Source organism: Aythya fuligula, chromosome 2 (assembly GCF_009819795.1).
Source record: "Aythya fuligula isolate bAytFul2 chromosome 2, bAytFul2.pri, whole genome shotgun sequence".
NCBI classification, from domain to species: Eukaryota; Metazoa; Chordata; class Aves; order Anseriformes; family Anatidae; genus Aythya; species Aythya fuligula.
The window spans coordinates 147,545,566-147,559,789 of NC_045560.1; the positions used below are offsets into that span (position 1 = coordinate 147,545,566).

Consider the following 14,224-nt stretch of genomic DNA (forward strand, 5'->3'; position numbering starts at 1 on the left):
TCTCGAAGAATAAGCCAGATGGTTCCCGTGATAAGTGATCAGCTCTCCTGGAGTTTTTGAAACAGAAAAAGACAGATGCCTGCGTGCCTCTTGCCAGGACCCATCTGAAAGCTCAGGCGATGAGTGCAGGCACGCCGGGAGCTTGTGTTTAGGGGATTCTCTCCATCCAGGCTCAGCAGCTGATCTTCCCCATCAACCCTGCTGAAGGGGAAGCATCTTGCCTCCTGACAGCCTCCCCCAGCTTAAGGGCATTACAGATCATAAGGTCAGCCCTTATAATTGGATCAGACCGCAGCAGTGCTTTGCTCTTCTGTGCATTTGTTTTAACATCTCATTTTGCAGACAGCACGTCTGATCGGTGCTCTCCACCTCAGCTTGTGTTTGTACAGCTCAGCGATTGAGGAAAGTGATAGGATTGACAAAGCATTTTAGCAGGGGAGAAAGCTTAATTTTGGTAGATGTTTTGCTGGGGGAAAAATGTGTATGGGTTGGAGAGCGAGTGGCAAGTGTAGGAGGTGAAAGAGCTCTGTTCCTCCGCACTGGTCATTGACCACAGTGCCAATGCCAGTGCCTCTCCTGCAAAGAGCAGAGACCAATATCTCTGCAAGAGAGGGAAGAAATAACAGTGTTTATCTGCTGACCTCTTTTCAATTTGTTTTTACCTTAATTTCTACCAATGTCCACACCAAGAGCCTAACTCCAGCATCAATCTGTAATTAAAAACACCAGCTGCGAGCCATGGCCTTGCCGTACCTGTGTGGGTGATAAAGAGCAGGGTGGGATGGAGCCAGGAGCCAGGTGTGTGATCAGCAGCTGTAGCTGAGCCTGGTTGTTCCTGCAAGCAGCTTGGGACCCCAGCCCAGAGCTGCTAAAGTCCCCTGGGGGGGGGGGGGAAATGCATCCCGAAGCTCCCAGCCCACTCTCTGCTGCAGCATCCCATGCACAAGTCTCCTCCTGGTGCCACGGCGCTAGGCCAGCAGAGACATGAGCAACGTGCAGCCGTTTTTATTTCCATGCCTCTGTTTTGGCTTCCAGAGGACGCTCAGCTCCTCCGAGGATACACACGGAGTTTCCTCGGAGTGCAGCTCTGAGCTGCACCTCCACGAGGGGGAAGGAGCTCTGTAACGCTGACTCAGCCTGCGATTTCACAGGCTTAAACAGTCAGAAAGGAACCATCACGCTCAATAAGACCAAAACATATGTGGCAATACATATGTCAGACGCTCATCTCCTCACCATTAAGGGTATATAGACACACGTATCAGCACAGAGTTCATTATCTCTGACCAAGGTGCTATTTCACAGGGGAGGCTGCAACTTCATCTGAGGTCTTTATGAAGCAGGCGTCACCTTAAATCTAGAGAAAGTGCACGGAGGAAATGAAGAGGGCACTGGATTTAAAGCAAGCCAATGTCCTGCCCTTGCTTCCCAGGGAAATTGTGCGTGCTCACTCACGGTGCTCCGTGAGCAGTGGGGCTTCCATCATGCTAGGAACTGAAAAGAGAGGCTTTATGCAAAATAAATAAATAAATAAATAAATACAACATATAGCAACAATAATAATTGCAAACTTCCGTTTTGCATATTCTGTATAAGCAATTTCCACCTCCTTACTTTACCCTGCATCATTTTAATGTTAGGCTTCCATAAATTAGTTACATACAAAGACTTAGCGAGAGTATTTACACCACTTTCACCATAGATACTTCTTTTTTAGTCTGATTTCCCAAAGAATTAATACTTTTGTATTAAAAGCCCTAATTGCAAATACTGCTCTCCTATCCCTCAGCAAATTTATGATCCTTTCTGTTGATCTCATTTAAATGGCAACAAAGCTGGTAAAAGTGCTGGAGGGCATGTCCTGTGAGGAGAGGCTGAAGACACTCGTGTTGTCCAGTTTGGAGAAAAGGAGGCTCAGAGGCGACCTTGCTGCTCCCTGCAGCTCCCTGAGGAGGTGGGGAGGGAGGTGTTGGTGATGGCAGGACATGTGGGAATGGCACAAAGCTGAGCCAGGGGAGCTTCAGACTGGACATTAGGAACAATTTCTGTACAATGAGGGTGGTCAGACACTGTAAAAGGCTTCTGAGAGAGATGGTTGATGCCTCATGCCTGCTGGTGTTCAAGAGGCATCTGGATAATGCCCTCATTAGTGTGCTTTGACTTTTGGTTAGCCCTGAAGAGATCAGGCAGTGGGACTAGGTGATCTTTGAGGTCCCTTCCAAGTGAGCCATTCTCTTCTCTTCTCTTCTCTTCTCTTCTCTTCTCTTCTCTTCTCTTCTCTTCTCTTCTCTTCTCTTCTCTTCTCTTCTCTTCTCTTCTCTTCTCTTCTCTTCTCTTCTCTTCTCTTCTCTTCTCTTCTCTTCTCTTCTCTTCTCTTCTCTTCTCTTCTCTTCTCTTCTCTTCTCTTCTCTTCTCTTCTCTTCTCTTCTCTTCTCTTCTCTTCTCTTCTCCCCTATCCCATCTCATCCCATCCCATCCTATCCTATTCTATCCTATCCTACCCTATCCTACATCTGACAGGGCAGGAGTCAGAGATGCCCCCCCAGCCACAAGTTCCCAAAAGGAGAGCATGTGGACAGAGGTGCCACACGGATTGCTGGTCCCACTACTGCAGATTCAAACAGAGGAGGAGCTTGATGGCCAAACCAGGTCTCTGGTTTGCACTTCCACGTGGGAAAACGCAAAGTTACGGAGGAACAGCTATCCTTAGCCTTACCCCCACAATCTCCACAGTTGCCTTGCAGCAATGTTGAATAAACTGGGACAATTTTAAAACCGACACCCTCCTCGCCTTAAAACCGAGGAACCGTGCTCCATCCTTAATGGCTTTTCAGCTCCTAATTGCTATGACGTCATGTAGGTTTTGGGGGAACCTCAAGAGGGCCCTGATTTAGCGCAGGGACGGCCCCGACCTGGGCTGGGAAGTGCCTTTGTCCCCAAAGCCTGCCCCCAAGCAAGGCACCCGGCTCCCGCTGGCAGCCCTCGTTTGCACTTGAAAGCCGGCGTTGACGGCAGCATCACCTAACCGGGCAAAGAGCCCTTCGCGTTTGGCAGTGAAAAAAAAAAAAAAAAAAAGGAAAAAAAAAAAGTTAAAGAGGCCTTAAAGAAAGTGCTAATTAGGACAACCGCAAGGAGACGATTTTTCGCTTGCCTTTCCATTGATCTGCCCTGTAAAGAGTATTTTACATTAACAAGTGTAGCAGTCATTAAAACGCTGTGGCTCTTCTTTGTTTTCGGTTCCCAAATCACAGAAAATTATTTAAGACTAGAAAAAAAAACCTTCGGGGGGAGAGGGAGGGGTACTTTTGCAGAAAAAATAGCTTTTTTTTTTTTTTTTTTTCCACCAAGCATTCAGAATTCGGCAATATTTCCACGGCTGAAGAGTTAAAGTGCATTCGGCAGTATTTATCAGAAAGCGGAATTTCCATTAGAAAGGAACTAAATCCCCGGGGACGAAACCCAAAGGTCAACGAGCATCAGCAAGCCCGAGAGGTGGTCTTCGGTGCCCCCGGGGAGGTCGCCTGCGCTCGTCCCTTCCCCGGCAGCTCCCTCCTGGCGAGGAGCCGAGAAGTTAAAGCAAAGCGGTGAGAGTGGAGAGAGGCAGGGATCCGTCCCGTTCTCAGCCGGAGCTCTCAGAGACTGCACTCAATCAGGCAGGCAAAAACACGCCTACTCAGCTCAGGGTATCCCCGCAAAGAAATCTCTTGACATTGCTTTGACATATTTACTTTCTCACGCGATTTTTTTTTTTATTTTTTTTTCTTTCCAGTAGCAATAACTCCCGGCTCCTCTTCCCTGCACTCCGAGTGATGCCGGGCGGTCCCGTCCCCGCAGGAGGCTGGGGACACCGCGGTGCCCGGGGGTGTCGCTGAGCCCTGCCGGGGGGGGGGTCCAGCCAAGCTCTGTCCCCTTTTTGGGACACGGCCGAGTCCCACATCCTGCAGCTTCCGAGCCTTGGGAGGTCGAGGTGGGAATGTGAATTTAAGGGCATCTCAGCAGAGGGAGCGCATCGCAGCCAGCGTGTCCCCGAAGTTACGGGGATGCTGTGCTGCTCGGTCCTGTTAGCCCGGACTTGTTGCAAGATCTGCCAGCCGGCAGCAAGCTAGGCTCGGCGGATTATTTCTTGTAATTAATACACCGTAATAAATAGAAAATAGCCCGGGTCCTGGCTGGCTGCGCGTCTTGGGTCGAAAGGGGAAGAGACACAAGAGTTTAACGACAGTTTTAAATGGGGGGCAGGCTTCCTGCGGCGCGGCAGAGATTGCAGCATCCCTTGGAAATACCCACTACCTTCCTGCAACGAACAGCCACCGCCTGCAGCACCCCCAGAGCCCCCCCATCCCCAGCAGAGCCCGAAGAAATGCCTCCTGCCTCCCCAGGTGTCCCGAGGGGCAGCCTCAGGGAGGCGGCACGGCCCCATCCAGCCCCCGGTGCCCTCTCCACGGGTGGGGACGGGACCGAGAAAGGGGGGTCCTAACCCCACGGGGCGATGCTACGAGGGGAGAGGTCCCGTCCTGGGGCCGAGCCCCCCACCCCCGGCGGGGTGCCACCGGCGGAACCCACGCGTGCGGCGCTGGGGGCGTGGGAAATTCACGCGGCCGGGCCCGGGGCAGCCGGGGGGGGGCCACAACCCCGCTCCCAACTTTCCTCGGAGCCCAGGGACCCCGGCGGCCGCTCCGGCGGTGGTACCGTATGCAAATACGCAGGCTGACGTCAGAGATCATGTGGCTTTTGGCGTAGATCCCCGCCGATCGAGGGCTTTTTTTTTTTTTTCCCTTTTTTTTTTTTTCCCGTTTTGGTTTTTTTTTTTTTTTTTTTTTTTTTTTTTTTCCTCCTCTCCCTCCCCTCCTCTCTCTCTCTCTCTCTCCCTTCTTGCCGGGGCGGTGCGTGCGGGTGCGCGTAGCGGCTGCCCGCGGGGGGCCGTGCGCCGCGGCGGGGGCGGGGGGCGCGGGGTCCCGCGGCCGCGGGCAGCCGCGGAGCGGGTGCGCGGAGCTTTCCCCGCCGCTCCCCCCGAGCCACTTCGGGGACAGCGCCTTGGGGCTCAGGTAGGAAACTTCCCAGGCGGAGTCCCCCCCCCCCTCCTCCTTCTCCTCTCCTCTCCTTCCCGAGCCCTCCTCGGCCGCCCTCCTCCTCCCTGCCCACATGCGCTTGCGGGCGCTCCCGCCCCGCTCGCTCGCACCCAACTTTTGCTCCTGGAAAAAACTGCTCCGGGAGCCCGACCGGGGGCTGGGGGGGTGCTGGAGCCTAAAGGGGGGAGCCGGGAGGGTGCTCGGGGTGGGTTTTTAATTGATCGCTTTTTTATTTTTTAGCAATGCGGCTTCTTTCCCCCTGCCCCCCCACCCCACCCCTTCTCCCTCCCACCCACCCCTCCGGTCCTTCTCCCCGCTGCCTCCCGATCGCAAGTTCGGGTGAAGGGGGAAAAGAGGAGGAGGAGGAGGAGGGAAAGGGGGGGGGGGGAGGAAAAAACATGTCTACGTTTGTCTATGTCGACATCAGCAACACAAAATATGGCGTCCGCTTTCGACAGGGCGTTACGTAGAGGCGAGCAGGGCGATTTTGGCGGTGCGGGGTCGCAACGGGAGCCGCTGGCTCGCAGGGAGGGGAGATGGGGGAAAAGGGAAAAAAAAAAAAAAAAAAAAAAGAACAAGAAAAAAAAGCGCCCGGGTTGGGGTGGGGGGGGGGGGCTGCAGGAGACGGGCGAGGGGGTCCCGGGGCTGCCGCCGGGCTCCGCGCCCCGCTGCCGGAGTTGGCCGGGATTTCTTCGGATTTGAGGGGCTGTGATTTTGTTTCGGTTTGGTTTGTGTTGTGTTTTGTGTTTGTTTGTGTTTTTTTTTTTGTTTTTTTTTTTCTTGTCTGTGTTTTTTTTCTTTTTCTTTTTTCTGCCGGAGAGGGGGCACCGCCAGGCCGCGGCTCGGAGCCCCCCTGCCCTGCCCCGCTCCTCCCGGGGCTGCGGCCGGGGCAGAGCCGGGGGCACGGAGCCGCCCCCCCCCCCCCCCCCCCCCCCCCCCCCAGCCGCTGCCCAAGTCCCCGTTTCGCCGGGGCGTTGATTTCTCCCAAAACGGGATCGGGAGATTTCGGGAAACTCGGCCTTTGGCACATTGCATCCACTTTTTTTTTTTTTTTTTTTTTTTTTCTTCCTCAGGAGGGGGTGACTTTCTCTTTTGTTTTAGCGGCTTCCCAAAGCCAGCCCACAACTGTCTGCTTATTATTATTATTTTTTTCTTCCCTCTGTCTCGTCTCCGGGCTGAGGGGTGAAAGCAGAAGGCACAGATTTTGTCCCCTCTTTGCTAGGAATAAAACTTGGAAGCAGAGCTGGGACGTGCTGAGGAGCTCCACCTGCCTGGCTCTGGGGGTCCCTCTGCCCTCTGCTGCTGGGGGCATCACCCTCGTCCCCAGATCCTTGGGCTCCCCAGGCACCTCCCCAGTGGAGCATCCCCACCCTGAGGGCAGGAGCTCCTTTTAAACCCCAGGAGCTCACCAGGGCCCTGACATACAGGGGAAAGGCAGCAAAAGTTTGTTGGGGGATTGGAAAGTGGAGAGCAGGAGGGGGAAAAGCATCCAGAGAAGCAGGGGTGGAAGAAAGAGGGGGATTTGCTGGGTGAGGAGCCTCCAGCAGCTCCTGCCAGCAGTGCTGGAGCAGTGAGTGATGCTGGGGGGGCACACGGAGCCCTGGGGGGCTTCACCTCTGCTCACAGCAAAGCTGAGGGCACAGCATGGGGATGTCAGTGAGGCAGAGCCAGTACCTCCTATGTGATTGTTGTGTCCCACCTCGATTCAAATAACACAGGTGCCAGCACCCCAGTTGGGGAAGTTTTAGCACATCCTATAGAGGATAAATGACAGGAACTCCAGCAAAGCCCCTTTCCAACTTGGGGCTGAAAACTAACATGTCAAATGCCTCTGTGATACTATTTTCCATGAAATGATTGTAAATCATCGCTGCTCTCAGCTTTGTCCACTTCACCTACAAAGAGTTGTCATTATTTTAAAACTAGGGATTAAACTTCAGGCCGGTTTGTCCCCTGGCGGGAGCCGGGGCAGTTTTATAGGTGCGAGGAGGAGCAGGCTTGGACGTCTCCAGCAGAAACTTGTGTGTAGCCTTGCAGGGAAATAGTACGTGAGCTCCCAGAGTGTGTCTGGGTGCATGGTGTGGTGGTGTTAGGAGACCAGGAGAGGAGTGATTGTGTTGTTTGAGAGGTATCCGTGACAGAAGTGCTTTGCCTGTGTAATATATTCCTGTCCCAGTGAAGCCTTTCTGATGTAGATGTGGCTTCAGCCTGTAGGATGGACACAGCAACCCTTTGAAACACAGAATTGCAAATTGATCTCCGGGTCAGTGAAAGCCAGCCACTGGCCAGCAGGTTGGGAGAGTATAAAGGATAAAAAAAAAACATGCATTTTTTAAGTTGCTGGCCAGTCCTTGCTTTTTTTCAGGAGCCACTTGTGTGTTTATCCCCTCTCAGGCTGCCCCAGTGCATGTGCAGAAATGAATTGCCACAAGCTCTCCTCTGTTTGTCCTCTCTCCTTGTACCTGTGATGAACTCAGTCCCGGAAAGAGCTCGCAGACGTGCGTAGCTCAAAGCGATCAGCCCAAAGTCCATGTGATTACTCACCTTCATAAAATGACGTGTTTCCTGCCTGGCCACCACAAAAGTTATCCCGTCAGAGTTTCGTCCTGCAGCACACCTCTGCTGTGGGTGTCTGGGAGGAGGGCGCTCCTTCAGCTGCTTTCTCCGCAAGTACCACGGTTTTCTCTTCTTTCCACCCCAGGGACATGCCACGATTTCCAGTCAAGGGCTGTAAAACCAGTAAACCATGGCAGGGGACATCCCAAGCTGGCAGTGTCACATTTTGATTCTTTTTGTCAAGGAGGTGGACTTCATGGTGTTTTAATATAAGCCCCAAAGGAGAAAACTAGCATTAAATATAGCAAAGGTACTCGCTTCTTTTTGCATTTTCAAACCAGTTTCAAACTGCAGCAGACTGGAATACAGCAGGTTTTGCTCGTCCTCATACAAAATGAGGCTTTTAATGCCAGGCGTGACATCACTGTGCTTGCATGTGCGACATCCTCCGTTTTTATCCCTTTTAGCTCTGCTCTAACTAGGGTGATCCTCAGGGATATCACTTGGAGTCTCTCGCGGCTGGGATGTTTTGACCCATATCTGAGTTATTTTTCTGTGTGTCCGCTTGACTTAAGGAACGAAGGCATCCACTGAGAATAAATACAAATAGTGTTTTGATTATAATTTGTTGAGAAATGGACATGGTCTCAACTGACTTCCCTGAGATTGTAGCATGGCTGTCAGTGGCAGCAAAGCTGCATTTCCTTTTTATGTGGAGAGTGTAATTTGAGTTTCAACTTCCTTTCAAGCATAACCATGATCCAGCTAGTGTGCCCTTTCCCTAACAGTTACTGCAAACCAGGGGTTGTAACATGCACAGCTCCCTGGTGGTATCTGTAGGTATTCCAAGTACGTAAGAAAATTAAGCATTATAGGCATTAACTTTAATCCATTAAAGTAATTCCTGGGATTCTGTCAAGGTGTGTTTACGTGTGTCATGTCAGCTGGAAATAGGTGTGTGGTGTTAGTTTATTTTATCTCCCGTGTGAAAATTCATAGGCCTGGAGTTCAGTAGATGTCATCATATGGTGATATTGGAGGTACACAGTGATTTGGGGGCTCTTCGGTAAAAGCTAGAAGACATAATGATTTCCAAAATGTTGCAAATACTTTTAATAGACAGTAGTATTTGTTGGTGTGGTACCCCGAGGTGGGAATGATGTGAACAGGGCCCTTAAAAGATTAATCCAAGAGAGTTCAATTCCAGCATTGCTGTCCTAAGGCAGTTCAGAAATCACCATCCCAGCCCTCCCTCCCCAAAACACCATGGCTTTACAGATCATAAGGTTGTGGGTCTTTTTGTTGTTGTTGATGTTGTTGTTTTGTCCTTGTGTTGTTTCTTTTCTGTTAAGAGAGAGACACTTCAGAAACACTGTGGTTTGCAAGTTAGGACAGCACTCAGCAAGCTGCTCTCTGTAATGTGCACCCCCCAAAATGGTCTGAAGCAAAAACTGAGGTGTCTGTCTGGCAGCAGGAGTTGCAGTTTTATGTAAACCAGCCAGTACCGTGAGCATGTTGGTGCAACTGGGAGGCCTGGTCCAACTGGAGCACGTAGGGTGTCTGTGTGAAGTGTGTGAAAGATCCTCTGTTGTTGGTATAGGGTTTTTTTTGGGAGACCATTTTTTGTTTAGGGAGACCAGTGATGGTAAGCAGATGAGGTTTTGGCATTAGTGAACAGGAGGGGACCTGCAGGAAGTCCTCCTGGGGATTTAATCTGGGGGGTGTGGGGAGATTTCAGTGAATTGTGACAACTTTCTGCAAGTAGCACACTTCCAGGGTGGTGGAAGCAAGGCTTGCGCAAGGAATTTGGTGTCACACTGGTACTGATCCTCCTCATCATAGCTACATTTTCTCTCCGCTGTGGCCCCTGGGCAGACTTCCCAGCAGGGACACAATTTAGCAAAGCCAAGCCTGTTGACCATCAGCTTGCCCTTCGAGTTAACTTTTATGGACATTTTGTGGTGTCATTTGCACAAGTCCTCTCCACAAGTCCATAAACCATGGGTTAAAAAGCTGTGGTCAGCACTATTGAGCAGTGATGTGGTTCAAGTTCACCCTTGGGTGCAGCTGCCATCCAGAAAAAGCTCTGAAGTGATGTAGGTCTCCTCCTCAGGCTGCTTATAATCTCTTTATGCAGGGCACCTAGGGCCTAGGTGGGCATGAGCACTTTGGTGGGGTCCTCATCCCACAGCCACACCAAGAACTTGTTCCTCGAATTTACTGAGCACGGGTTTATCCTCTCAAAGCCAGGCAGTGAGCTGGACGAGCTGTGTAAGCACAAGATGCCCTTTTGCTTTTGATACAGGCCTTGCTGCTGGTGGGATACGTGCTGCCCTGGGCTGATTCAGCATCGTGGCAAATGTCTGTGGCACTGTAGGAACTTCTTAAGTGGTATGTGTGTGTGTGTATATCTATCTATCTATCTATCTATAAAAATATATATAAAGTACAGCATTTCAGTGATGTGATCTATGGCATGGTCCCAGCTGGCACCAAGGGCGAGGACAATTAGCTTCTTGTCAACAGCAGGAGGGGTGGGTTGGGAGCTTCCCCCCCTGCTTTCTGTGCCCAGGTTAGGCCATCATGGGCCTGAAGTCTTAGTTTTCCTTGCCTATTTTTCTCCCAGTCTTCCTGTCCTGACCTTATTTCCCCTCTTAGATACTAAGTGCTTTTTAAGCTTGCAACCTCAAGTTACCTGTGGATTTTGGCATCTCTTTTGTTGTTGTTAATTGTCTATTGTTCCCACAATTTTCTATTAAGTGCTAAAACTGCATATTTGACTTGCTGGATCCAAAACAAAACAAAACAAACAAAAAAAGCTAAATGGAAAGAGATTTTCTTGCCTGTTTTGAGTCAATGACCGTAACTGAGGAAGCCTCAAGTTCAGAATTATTTAACCTCTTGTACAGTCTGGTGAGTAGAGGAAGAAGTCAGAAACCTGATGTGTATCTCCTACAGCAGAGCTTTATAGGGGAAAAAAATGTGATTCCTTTCTTTTTACATGGAATCGTTTTGTGGTTTTTGTTTTTAAATAGCACTCCAAAGAAGCAGGCTCTGAGCGGCTGCTAAAGGCACCATCAGAGGGGTTCAGTAAAATCCTAGTATTTCTCAAGGAGTCTGTGCCCCGTCTCTTTGCCTTCAATCCATGTGTTCCCTTTTCTCACCCTCCAAGCTTTGGAGTTTTTTTTTTGTGTCTCTCAACCCAATTTCATGCTTATTAGTTTCAGTTACTTTATGTTACACTTCATTCAGGCAGCAGAAGTGGGAAAATAGTTGTTGATTTTGTTGTTGGTGGTGGTGGTTGGTTTTTGTTTTGTTTTAATTTGAGGTCATAAGTTTGCTTTGTTTCGGATGCTGCAGGGTTTGGGGCACTTAGCCGGGGGATGCCAGGCTGAGGCAGGCCACACTGGCATCTCCCAGGTTTGCTGCCAGGCTCAGGAGCGCTGCTGATTCACTCTCACAAGAAATAAAGGAGAGTCCTGTTGGTTCTGGCCTCAAGTGTTTTTGACAAGATGCCTTCCCCACCCCTCTTTCTGCCTCCCACCTCTAAATCAAATATGTTTTGTTGTGGTTTGTTTTTTTGTGTGTGTGTTTTGTGTTTTTTTTCCAGCATCCTCTCCAGCACGAACTGTCAGGCACTGCAGGGAGTTTTTCCTTGTCTTTTGTCTCTCCAGAAAGTGATTTATTTAAATGATATGCTCGGAGCACGCTGCCATTGCAGGCTTCGGTGCTTGTCGCCTTCATTGCCTTATTATAGTTTCCTTGAAATCCGTGGAAGATCAGCCCAAGGTGGTTTGGCAGTCCTTTATCCCACATCTGTTCCCTTGTCCCCATCAGGCATTCCTGGGGCATCTCCTGCAGCCTGCCACATTGAAGATGCTGCTTGACGATACTGTCGTGTGGCACTGCTAGATGTTGGGAGGAGTCGTGGCCTCGCAGTTAGAGATTTTAGGGATCTCTTCCTCATCTCTCAGGACAGTATAGGTTTTTTCAAGGCTGTGAGAGCCAGAAACCCTTTTACACGAGCTTTAAGTAAAGTTCCTGATCTTTCCAACCTGGGCTCGGGTACCAGCGTCTTCTCAGGAAGGCACCAACTCCATTCTGCTACTGTTTTGAGGGTTAAATTTAATTTTCTTTGAGAAGTCAGTGATGCTGAGATGCTGAAAAAGCACTGTGTGGGGTTTTCAAGCCAGAGACAGTGTCTGGGGATGCTGCATGGGAGAGACAGCATAGACATGCGGGGCTGGTGCTTGCTGTGGGCCTGCAGGATTTTACAAGGAGGCTTTCAGGTGCAAAGCTGGTGATGAGCAAATCATGATCTGCGGGTAGTTTCAGAGGAAACTGCTTCCTTAGGGAGCCTCTTCTTCCCTCTGCCTGCATGGGATCTTCTGGCCTAAGGAAGGAATAGGCTCTGCATGTGTTTTAAAGCAATTAGAGTGACAAGGAAGCAGTGTTAAATGTGTTAGTTAGGAAGGAGCTGTTTTCTTGAGCTACCCTTACTTGGTATCTTCTTTTTGTCTGGAGTTAGCGTCCTCAAGTTTTGCTCAATCTCAGTTTATACAGGGCTCCACTCCTCTGTGGATCTGCCGTAGTCTCATCTTTGTGCCTGGTGGTTATGTCAGGGGGATAGAGGTGGTTTGGGAAATGTTGCTCAAGGCAAACACAAGTTTCAAAATCTGCAGTTAATCAGATACAGGAAAAAAAAAAAATCAGCTTTCTAAAGTGTTTTACATTCAAACCTAAATGTTCTTAGATGTTTTTAGACTGTAAAGATGGTCTTAGCTCCAGCCTCATCTCTTCTCACTTAGCAGAAAATCAGAATGCCGAGGTGGTGGATTTAAAGTTAATCTTTTGAAATCTGAACTCGTTTTTTTTGCTCCACTTTAGCTCCTTTGCAAGTGGAAGTTCCTGTTCTCCCTGTAAGGCACCTGTGAGCCAGAGTGCTCAAGAATGGGAGCTTTCAGCAGGGTCAGCAGCTCCAGCTCCCAGCAGAGCCAAATGCACCCTACTGCAAAATCTCCAGGGGATGCACATATACATAATTTTGGGGGAAAAAAATAATAATAAAGTCACAAACCTCTGTCTGCATCCCCTCACCAGTTTAGGAGGAATTATGTTGTTCAGATCATGTTTTGCATTTTTATTTTATTTTCAGTATCCTCTTCCTTCCCCTCCTTTCCTTTCCCTGTTCCCATAGCAGGGCAGCACATCCCTTTGGGCGCAGGGTGCTGCCCAGGCAGGGTGCTCGCTGCCCTTGTCCCCTACATCCCAGGCTGTGCTCTGGGGAGCAGTGAGCTGTGAGCTGCCGGCTGGCCTGAGCTGATTTTTTCCATAGTAAACATGAGCCAAGTTCTTTTGAAAATTCACGGTGGGGTACGGCCCGGGGCTCTTTATAATTCCGCCTACCAAAAAAAGGCCACATTTCACTGTGGCACAGCATCATTCAGTGCCTGTCTTTAAAAAAGCAGTCTGTTCAGTAGCTTTCTACTTATGTGCTGGGGAAACCATGGCAGGGGAAGAGCTTTTGTGGTGCACGGTGGAGCGAGGGACCTGCTCGGTGATGTGCTATTGAATGAGAAGCACCCCCTGGAAAGTGTGCGAGCTGCATCGCAAGGAGGATATTGGGTGTTTAGTGCTAGCACTGCTGCCTCCAAAGATTGGTTGTGATGTGGTAAATAGTGTGTGGTACTTGCTGGCCAAGGTTTAGGGGCTGTTTGTGGTCTGCTTTGCTTACAAAAGGTATAGGGAAGCAGCCTGAGGATGGGGATTAGCATCCATATCCACCACCTCTCTAAATTCTTTCGGATGTTTTGTGTGCAGCAGTGCAAGGTGCAGTTTGCTGCATTGTGAAAAGAGTGTGTTTGCACAGGAAAAGAGTGTGTTGATTATTGAATACCTGAGCTTCCTCTCTCTGTCCATTTTCTGGGCTTGCAGCTTGTGCTAAAGTTTGCTGCTTTGGACCCAATGCATCCTTCCCCATTGCCTCTTGCTGGTGCAACCCTGCTGGAGGATCCTTCCTCACCTCCCTTTCACAGGGTCTGCAGGACAGAGGAAAGGACTGTGATTTGCCACAGTTTATTCTGTTTTTTACAACCCACAGATACTCATCTTGAAACGTTGTTCACCTTCTGGGGTGGCCCCTAGGCTTGGGTTGGGTTGGGTTGCAACTTGGTGAATTTTTGGCTGGCAGCATGATGGTCCTTGTGTCTGTGCTGTGCTTGAAAAGCACTGAAAAAGTTGGAATCAGTACATTTTAACACAGTAGTGAAATTTTTAGGGTAGCTAGCAGAGGAAGAAAAATATCACAAATCTTGGTTTTCGGTTTTGTTTTTCATGAAACAGTGAGACGACTGTGGTAGAAACCCGATTAAGAAACATTTGCAGTTGGGTATTTTTTCAGTCATTAACCTTTTTTTGGCTTGTCAGTGATCTTAAAGTATCCGTTCTTAAATTATCTAAAACATCTGGTTCATGCCAGATGAGGAAAAGCCCAATGCACATCTGGGTTTGGCAGGATTCTCCGTTCATGAAGTTTCATCCTTAGCATGATTTAAATAGTTCAAGGTGTTAAAGTCATTAAATCAAGGTTTATAACAGCT

General features: G+C 49.6%; 1 protein-coding gene across 3 annotated transcripts in view; it reads left to right on the forward strand.

The window, feature by feature from the left end:
• Positions 1-4,970: 4,970 nt before the first annotated feature.
• The window catches only part of ZHX2 (zinc fingers and homeoboxes 2), a 67,242-nt gene continuing 57,988 nt past the window's right edge, over positions 4,971-14,224 (forward strand). Inside the window, exon 1 of one of the 3 annotated variants that reach the window (XM_032182565.1) lies at positions 4,971-5,045. The gene's annotated coding sequence lies outside the window, so the exon portion shown is untranslated. Of the gene's footprint in view, positions 5,046-5,536; positions 5,563-9,993; positions 10,017-14,224 lie in introns of those variants that run through there. The other 2 variants (XM_032182566.1, XM_032182567.1) reach the window with 2 other exon arrangements.